This window comes from Teleopsis dalmanni, chromosome 2 (genome assembly GCF_002237135.1).
Source record: "Teleopsis dalmanni isolate 2A chromosome 2, ASM223713v2, whole genome shotgun sequence".
Taxonomy (NCBI): domain Eukaryota; kingdom Metazoa; phylum Arthropoda; class Insecta; order Diptera; family Diopsidae; genus Teleopsis; species Teleopsis dalmanni.
The window spans coordinates 55135012-55146168 of NC_051847.1; positions in this window are offsets into that span (position 1 = coordinate 55135012).

Consider the following 11157-nt stretch of genomic DNA (forward strand, 5'->3'; position numbering starts at 1 on the left):
CTCTTTATTACTACTTAATCTTTACCTATTATTTAAAAGTATTTATGCAATATACGCGCGTTCGGGTGTAAATTATTGTTATTTAAACTGTGGTGTTCGGTCATAAACACAACTCAAATACTGCAGATTGTTCTCTCCTTCGCAACTATAACATTCCTTAATAGTTCAATTAGTAAGTTTAATGCTTAATGTTTAATAATAAAAATCTACACATTTAAGAAGGTGTGAATATGATAAGTTAATATATTTACAATAAAGTTTTGTGCAGTTGGAAAAAACCGGAGATATTTTAAAGTTATTTTGAATAAAAGTAAAAGTAGTATCGTTTAATACAATAGTATCTTAGACGAGTATGAACTGTATAGAAATGTAGGGAAATAAAGAAACATCTCACATTAGTATACCATACATGAACAAATAAGATAAATGAAAATATAATATTCTTTTTCTACGACAACATAAAAAAAAACAAATATAATAAAAATTTATTCAATAAAGTCAAATTCGTTTAACCATGTGAATTTAATGTAAATAAAAAAAAAAATTCTCTAAAAAGTAATTACATCTAAGCATGTATGGGAAACCGGCAATTTCCACTTTTAAATAAATAAACAGATTTTATGTTTACCTCTTCGATATGTACACAAAGCTAATGGGATTGTAAGTCACAGCAAGAGGTATAATGTTTGCAACAACCTCAGGTATGCAAAGATATTATTACCTTGCATGGAGATTGAATGCATATGTTCGGCAATTTACGAGTATATTTATAAAAGAATAACCTTCTCGTCTTAAAAGTGAAGTGTAACGAATGAAACCAAAAAGATATGTTGTATATGTATAGATATATGTAACTACTTGCATTGTATGCTCAGAGCATTTTAAAAGAATTATTTTGTTTTCTAAATCTAATAACAATCGACCAGGTAGTAACTGGCAAATACCAATAATACAATAATATTATTGCCAAAAGTAATTGCAAAATATTTGTAGTTTATGAAGGCATAGTTTTCATCGGTTTTGTTTTTTCAGAATTTTAAATTTTATTTCGAACGTTGTTTTTGGTTTATACTAAATATATTAGTATATACTAAATACAACGTTCGACGTTCGAAACTTAAAATTCTGAAAAAACAAAACAGATGAAAACTATGCCTTTTTAAACTACAAATATTTTGCAATTACTTTTGGCAATAATTTTATTGTATTATTGGTATTTGCCAGTTACTACCTGGCCGATTGTTATTAGATTCAGAAAAAGTTAAAGTTAGAATTTTGAAAAAACAAAACCGACTTTAAAATATTTTTGACGTAGCAATTAAAAAAATTTAAAATAAAATAACAGAATTTTCATATTTATCTAAGAAGTGTCCATCTTAGTTATATAAAATGATGCGTGAGTGACAACCTGATTCATAACAGATGAACTCATTTATCCCTAAAGTTGTGAACCCGCTTTAATACCAGAAATACGTCAAAATTAAATACAAAAATATAAATAAATATAAATATAAAAAATTATAAATATAAAAAATATATATAGAAAAAGTGGTAGAAATCATGTTTTTAAACAACTTCAATTATTTTTGTACTAATTATAAATTTTATTTTTTTGCCCTATTTTGTTCTTTGCAATATGATTCAAACACTAAAAATTGATCAGTGGTAATTAATAAATCAAAAACAAAAATATAAAGCGACGTCATTCTGTGAAATGAAAAAGCAATATTAACATAGGCTACAAGATTAATTTTTGAATACGTATTTTTTTAATGTTAATGTAAATAATCATAATAAAAATATTATATATATTGTTGTTAAATATTTAACCAAACGAAATTTTCAATATATTTCTATATTGTGGATAACGACAATTAAGAATTTCAAAATAAAAAATTAATTTTGATAAACATTTAAAAAAATTAATAGGGAGTTTTTGTATTATATGTTTATATAAGAAAACAAAATAATAAAAAAATAATAATAAAACTAAATACAATTCATGAGATATAAAATTAGGAAATGAAATAAAATAACTACTAAATATAAACTAGTTTAAGTTTATATATAAAAAATACAATTTTGTTATGCTTCTTTGTCTTGGACCATAAGAATATATTCTCCAATTATACTTATTACAAACCCTTCATGGATATTTGTATGACACAACATTTGATTTTTTTCTATTTAACTTAAATCTGCTAACGTTTTTTCAATTATGATTTGTGTTACTTCATATAGACTAACTCGGATGACCAGCCTTAAAAATACTGTCGTAGCAGATTACTTCTCGTTATATTTACGCAGCGGCTAAGAACTTCTAGGTTTTGAAATGATTAAACCTTCGGTTTTTGTATATTTGATCACATAAAGAACTGTGAAGAATTTATGAAAGAAAAAAGTGTAAAGACATATATAATAATAGGGCTTTACATTCAAAAAAAAAAAAGTGATAAAAATTAAATTTTTATACGTAGTTTACAATACAATATGTCCTTCAAAGATAATATATAAATATGTTTATGTATACAATATATTTAATAGCTTTTAAATACTGTTGAACTTAAATATATATATATTTATAAAGTAAATACTAATAATATACACTTACATAATAATTATTTTTTACTTTTAAATTTAATTTTATACATAATCGACTTCGAGCTCTATACTTTTATTGGTTTAGTATTCCATATTTTGTAAGTTCTGAAAAACATGATCTTTGGATATCTTCAAAATATTCATTTGTTGTAAAGAGATTTCGTCCCAACAAGTCATTTTACCAAATTTAATAATAAATAATTACAAATGAAATGTAGCATAATTTGGTTTTGCTATTCCAGTTACTAGCGATTGAGTTCATATATTTTATTTCGGTATAACTAAAACCTTTCTGAATGCATTGTTTTTTCCTAATTGAATATTGTCCTGTTATTGCTTTGTCTTTATCGACTGAAAACCTTAGCCTTTCCTACTTTTAGAACTATTCTCGACTTATTCACAGTACCTTGATTAGGAAAACCACTATTTTGACTGTAATTTCATTTTTGGAGTTAATGGTTTATCACTGTTTCACCTAAAGTTATATATCGATACAAAATTGTTTTTAGATTATGTTGACAATTATTTAAACATTGTTTGAAAGTAATTACAGATTTTTAATTTACTATAAGAAAACGACTTTTTCTTATGAAACTATTTCTGCAAAACATTGACTTACCTAAAATTATATCGTTATCAGCAATCACGCACACCTTTATCTGATGATATTGTATTACAAGATTGTGGATTTTAAATGTCAAATCCGAACGTGTAAACTAATAGTCAGTAGTGATTTAAACAGTTAGTAGTGAGAGGCGTTAGACATTATTAAATATGAAATGTTGGAAAATTATACAGAATACAGATGTACATATATAGTAGTATATATGACAAATATAAATGTTTTGTAGATGCAATATTAAAATTTATAGTCAATCAAGTTAAACAGTTGGTGTAAAGAAGCGCCAGACGTCGTCAATTACGAAATGTTGAGATGAGATAGAATATGTATAGATATACTTATGACAGTTACAAATATTTTGTCGGCAGAAGATAGAAAAACTGCCGACTATATACATTCATATAATATACATATATTCATGATGACTTATTTAAACAGCTGGCGTAAAGATCCATATATATATTTGTGTCATACATATGAATGTTTTGAAGAAGATTTAAAAGTTATCTATTTATGTAGCTTCATAGATGGTATCCATTTATGACTCACTTAATTAACTGTTGAAAAACAAGCAATCAACAGACGTAGCGAAAAATTAAAATTGATTATTTTTGGGCAAATTATTTTTTGGGTAGACTATTTATGGGGAACGTCCTGTAAGGTTCGGAAATGATTTTTTAGTCCAAAAAAGTCGTAATTTGAGGGTGGGGTTTATTGTCATTATGTACCAACATACAGGGTTGACCTAATCAATATATTGTATGCAAACTTTATAGTTTGAAATGTCACTTTTACTAATATACAAATATTTTAACTAACTTTATATATGTATATAATATTTTTCCACATATATTAAGACTCTAAAATGAAGTTTATTGAAGTATATCATATATGTTTATATATATAATATAGAGATGTATGGAATTTAAATACAAATAAGGTATATTCATTTTATGAAACAGTTACTTGATTCAAATAAAAATTGTACCAAAGGTAATGAAATAGTACGTTTTTTGTTTTAGTCGAGATATGGGCTAAAGACAACTTGTACTTTGTGATGACTTACCCTGTATTTAAATATTTCTTTTAGCGGATGTTTTTGTCATTTCAAATAAAAAGATAGAATGATAAAAATCATACCGATCTTAACGAAAGTTTCTACAACGTAAGCTGTTTTGTGGATATAAGTACTAATACTAATTTTTTTTAATTTTTTCTGTACTAAGCAATTTTGAATATATTTGTTGAGATAATTATCTAAATAATTGCTTTTTATATTTACTGTTGACTCGCTTCATATGTCTATAATTAATTACAAATATAACAAATAGATTTTAATATTTTGTGTATTAGTTAAAAAGAATTCTTCTTTTTTTTCATATCTAAATTAGATTTTATAATTGAAAATTTGAATATTAATTTTGTTTATTCATTTATACTGATTTAGAGAATTAAAAAACATAACAAAATTATTATATAATATTATCGTCTATCAATAATTTTTATGATAAGATCTATATTGTAGACATTTCGAAATTTTTTTGCTTTTAACTCAAGGCAGGTTATTTTATAAATATATTATACTATATATACATATATTCGTATACTATACAAGTATATGTTCAGATAAGCCTTAATTAATATAACATATATACAATATAATCAAAAACAGTGATCTATTAATTTTGCTATTAAACTGCCTATATAAAATTCTTTAAAATTAACAATTACATTAAGTACAACACTTATAAATTAGAAATATCGTAAAATAACTATAATCTTTAATAAATTCATTTAAATAACTTGAAGTGCAGAACAAAATGATAAGCAAGCAAACTATATATTCTTGTGAATAACGTGAAGTGTTTTTAGTCTTTAGAAATAATGAATATTTTTTGAAACTATATTTAACATAAAAATAAAATAAATTAATTTATTTTAAACAGAACAAATGTCCAACTTTAGTATGCATTTAACCTTTACGACGTTAACATATAGCTGCGTAATATGGTAAATTACAATTATAGAGACTAAATCGTCTCTATAATAGTAGCATAAGGAAGTTGCCTTAAAACATACATATTAAAACCAAGAGTAGTGTTATGTCATTTTCAGCAATAATAACTAAAACTAAAATTTACAAATTTACAAAGTTTAATTCCATAGTCTTATAAGCAAACAATCGCGTATACATTTGAATTTAATTTATTAGTTTAATACATAGGCATATAGATCATTTAGAAGCTCAGTTCTACGACTATTGCCATAGGTGCGACTCGCTTTATTAAAATGTCCTAGCGGTCATTTTATGACCGACATGGGTTGTCTTGAAAGAGTTAGTGTACCTCAAAAATTGTGGTTCAGTTTGGGTCCATATAAAGGACCTAAGCAATCTTGTAAGACGGACAGCTGTTCGTTTCTTCCATTTCAATTATTTGACATTTGCTTTAATAAAAAATTTTATTATCCAAAACATCTAAAAATAAACTTTTTTTTATAAAGAAATACATAATTTCTACTATGTACAGTAGTATCCTAAATTAAAATTTATATAAAATAATATTTAGAGAAAATATTAAATATTTATATATATCAATAAATAAATAAACATAAAGTTGGGGGCGATTTTCCCTCATTCTTATGCATGCACAACTGTACGTAATCATTGTGATTTATCAAATCTCACGATATTTTTGTTAATACATAGTGTGAGTAAATTGTCATTGACTTATTCAATTTAATAATAATTATTTTTTTGTACTTTTTATATATATAAACATGTTATATAGTTATAGAAAAATTAGTTACTCGTAATTGTAATTTTAACTTTTTAATTGGGATATAATTTTTTCGTGAATTTATTTTTATTATCATTAATACCAATGTTTCCCAATGTTTTTTATTTGTTTTACCATGCATATGTCTTTCTAATATTTTTTTTACCATAACTTAACGTTAAGTATTCAAAAACTGTACTGTTTATTTGATAAACTTAAATGATTTTGGGATTATAAAAAGTTATAATTAGGAAATTGTAAATCAAACATACTAAGCACATTCGCACAAATGACATGCCAAGAGACCTAAAAATAGACTCGCTTTAAAAATACATAAGGGACAGAGCCCTGAAGCTATTCGCGAAAACCGACAGGCTGCCCTACCGACAGCACTACCTAATCTCAGAATAATCTCTAGCTGTATGCAGATCTTAGATCCGGAATATACAAATTAGTCAGTAAAAAGGTGGGTCTGTAGAAACCCCCAGCTATCAAAGAGTAAAAGTGCCCAGATGCACTAACTCGGAAAAGACTCAACATGAACGAGCAAACGATTTTTAATAAAGTATTTTTGTGGACTAAATTTTTTATTGTTGTTATTTTTTACTAAATTATTATTTTAATTAGCAATAAAAAATTTGACTAATTAGCTTAAAAAACACTTTATCAAAACATATAAAAGAAAAGAATTAATCTGAGAAAATATATATTGGTATAATAATCTAATCAAGGGAATAGCTCGCAGACTCATTCTCGCAAACAAACCATATTACAGCTTGTCTTAGTACGTTTGGAGTTCGAATCTGCACACTCTAAATTTAAACAAATTCACTAGTGTTAGTGTTTCATTTAAATCATCCGTTAAAATTTTAAAATGATTAATAATAACAAGTACAACGGTATCAATCACTCCAAATTTTTTGAGCAAATCTTCACGTTTGCATTAAAACATTTTTATAAGTTCATTATAATAATAATAATAAATTCATAAAATAATGTTTTAAGATCCTTATCATTTAGCGTTAAAACAAAATTTAATTTAGATTTTCAATTTTAGTCAAATAGTCTAAATGCGAGGTTTTAGGGCCACGTTATGAAACATTGTCCTATACGGTTTGGCGTTATAGGTGCAAATTTAATCTTTATTGTTCTCATTATATTTTTAATAGGTGAAAAAGTTATAATAACGTTATTAAATGAAAAAATGCATACATCAACAAATTTGTCATGTACAGGGTGTTTAGTTTTGAATAGTTTTTATTACAAAAATAAGTAATCTATTCGGACGACTTTTAGCGTATTACTTAAAATTTATAGTCAGTATAATCGATTGCAAAATAATAGTATTTGTGATGTCAAGAAGGCAACTCATCATAAACGCAAAACTAATGCTGAAAAAGTCATTAGAATATCAATTGGAACAATGTCTGAAATCGATTATCTGTAGTAATATAATTAATTTCTGGTTAAATGGCTTCGTATATAAGGAACATTATCGTATTTGAAGTTAAGAAAACCAACATCGATTTTTATGAAACACGTATTCATTCAAAAAAATTTGGATTATAGTAGGACTTAAGTATTATGGAAGTGCTTTGACCTTATTTGTATTTATTTGTAATAAAAACGGTATTGCAGATTTTGTACATCAAGAAAGCTATAGAGAGATGTTGAAACATAATATACGAGTACATCTTCTGAAATAATCAATTTATTGAGAAAAAAGTTTTATATAGAAGACTTTGATCATTTTTAATTATAAAGTGTGCTTTTGAGAGAAAATATAGAAAACAAAAATAATTATTTAATGGAATTAGTTATAAATTGATAGCATTTCATTAGTCATTTTATAAAGTTTTGCATCGTGATGAACTTAGATGAGTTTGTTGTAACTTTCGCTTTGTAATTAAAGTTAATAATTTATTTAATTTATCAGTTTATGAATAATATAATTGCACTTGTCGAAAACAATTAAAAAAGTTGTGTGAAGTACTAAAAATTTAAAAAACGATTTATTAAACTAAATTGTTATCAGGAATTCGTTAATTTCTGATTCTCGATGTTGATATTTCACTCATATCTTTTAAATAACAACTCATTTTTTAATCAATTCTTCGAATCTATTCATTTACTTGTTAAGGGAAAACCAATGTATTAAAATGGTATAAAGAACTCGTGTTACCACTTGTTGTGTATTTTATAAATATATTTTTACATCGACTGGCAATTATTACGAAAAGTTAAAGGTTTTTTTATTAATTTTTAAAACTAATTAAAATATATGAAATTTACATAAATATGTAGTTAAACAATAACTGGCTGCAGTGAAATTAAAACTATAAAAATCTTTTTCTGCTTGATCTCAACTCATAGAGTGAAATCGATTAATGTACGTGGCTATATTGATTTTGTTGTATTTCTATCTGCGATCTGCGATGGAAATGAATTTGATCAAATAAATCAAATGAAATTTAAAATTTTTTATTTCCAAAATTGGTTCATAATAAAAAAAAAACAATCCATATTTATAAATGACATAATAAAATATATTTATAATTGATGGAGAGCTTTTTTTACTTTACGACTGCTGAAATTTATACATTTCAAATATTTTGTATATGAAAGTTTTTTGCCTTTAGATTAGAGGGTGTTTGATAGTATTGTAATAAAAAATCTTGAAGTTTAAATCGAATTTAAGTTATTAAAGTGCTTGGCCAAACTACTTTATGTATAGGGTAGAAACTGCTATTGTTTTTGTTGTCGTAACCCATTGGGATCTGCTTGCAGATTCCCTTTGGGGGTGGTGAACAGCACTTCGTAGTTGACGAGTGGTTCCGGAACGTAGACCCGGCCGTTCTTGGAACCAGAAAATTCTATTACATATCATTAGTTACATGGCCTTTAACTATATGGCCATGCAAATGCAGTTAATTTAAAAATACTGTAGAGAGCTTAATAAAAATTATTACAGATTATAAAAGAAGCACCATGTCATATCAGAAATTTAAAATCCACAAAGAATTTCAAGTAGGTATGGTGAAATCAAATTTCGAAAAATTGTACAAATATACTTTGAAAACCTAAACGTATCATCAAAAAGCTTAGTTTTACAACTAGCAAATCTCACGAGCAGATCTAAAACTATTGATAGTATGCAAGGGTAACTTTAAATTTGATTGAATGTGTACAATATTTTGTATATAATGTAACCCAACATTTAATAATCCTGAGATTTATATTTATTTGTAACCATCAGCATCGATATTATTATTTTACCGGCTCGCTTACAATTCTATGATTTTCTTGTAGAATGAATTAATATTCAGCTTCAAAATAGACGTTTGTTTTGAATGCGACTTATTAAGTTTATTGTTGGTTGGTTGGTTGGTTGCAGTGACAGGCCATTAGATAACTTCCATGTATTTCAACTAGCCGTTTTCCTACAACATTCCTTGCAAGAACCCTAGTATAGAAGAGTAGAGACTAAATCCATCCCGCCGAATTTAGGTAATTTAGGTCTTTTATCTTCACCGTTGAGCGGTCTATCAAATAAGTATTTTCCTAAAAACCTATATCTTCACAGAGAAAATGTATTATTGCTTCTTTCTTCTGCGGGTTTTCACGACTTTTGCAGTGAGGGTTATAGTAACTGCTTTTCCTAGACCTATGATTTGTTATATATTGCATTGTCCTAGTGAAAGAACACTCTTTCAATTGCCATGTCAGAACATTTTTTGGCAATTTATTCCTTTGTTCCTTCAAGCATCCAAATAACAATATTTGTTATTGATGCCTTTTTTTGATCAAGTCAGTTTATAAGCATTATATCGTATGCTTCTCGATTTTACCGATTTTCTAGAGATACCAATAAATCCCTGCTTCTAAAATATGTAGTCTTATAGGTGTGTATAAGACTACATATTTTGTGGGCATGTGTAAGTTTGGAGTCTACATAATATTTATCAACCCATTGCTGGTTTTTGCGGTATTTTTTTCTCACATAAATACAGTGTTTAATTAACACATAAAATTGTTATTTTGTTTTTATCTTTGGGATTTAACAACTAAATTGGGTTAGTCATACTATTGGAAAAGTTAATTTGTTCAACGTGTTTTTCCACAAAACTTTGCAAAGCTGATTTAGTAATGTATTAACGACAATTAAGCTTAAAGTTAATTATTCTATATTATATATAATAATTTCTTATGTTAACTCATTCTATTATAATAATTACAATTGTTTATAAATTTTAATTATCGTTTTCATATATTAACTTCGTCTATATGTTTGCAATACAGTGAAAGAAATGTTGAAGGCGATTTAAACTTTATATATATTCATGATTAGCAATTCTAGCCGAATTGATTTTACGGTCAGCGCCCAATTGCTTTTCTACAACACGCAGTTTTGTCAAAATTTTAAATGTGTTGGAACTGTAAGCAGAAGAAATATGCTTACATAGAGAGGTGGTCGTCTTTAGTTTATAATAGCAGTTTGTAGAGTATGGTAATTGGAGACAAAGAGATATATTAAACCGGTATATAACTTTGTTTTGGGTTATTCGAGTTTTGAAAAAAAAAATAAACGTTGTTACTTGGGATTGTTATTCGGATCTCCCAACTCTAATGACCATTTCTTGAAAGCATTTCATTTTATCTTGGGTAAAATAGTCCAAAATAATGTAGTTGAATTTGAACCCGTAAACGTCTTTTATATACTAACTATTTGAAATACTATGTTTCTTATAAAAGTGAAAAGAGGTGTTTTAATTTTTTAAAAAAAATTGTTTTTGCCAGTGTATACAAGCAGTTAGTGCATCTGGGCACTTTTACTCTTTGATAGTTGGAGAGTTTCTGCAAAGTGTGAAGAGATATTATAAAGTTTGAAAATTATTTCCAAATTGTTAAAACAATATTAAATAATTATGTCACAGAAAGCATATTAGAAAATCTAAATATTACAGAATAACAAATTTTAATTTCTGTACACAAAAGCCAAAACCAAAATAATGAAAAGTCTATTGTAAAATGTTTCGGGATATACCTTATCCCAAGGTCATACCTGGCAAAAGCATATTTAGAAAAGGAAAACAGATGTGACTTAAATTAAAAAATTTGCATTATTTTAATTAGATATTTATCCGCTGCAGATAAATC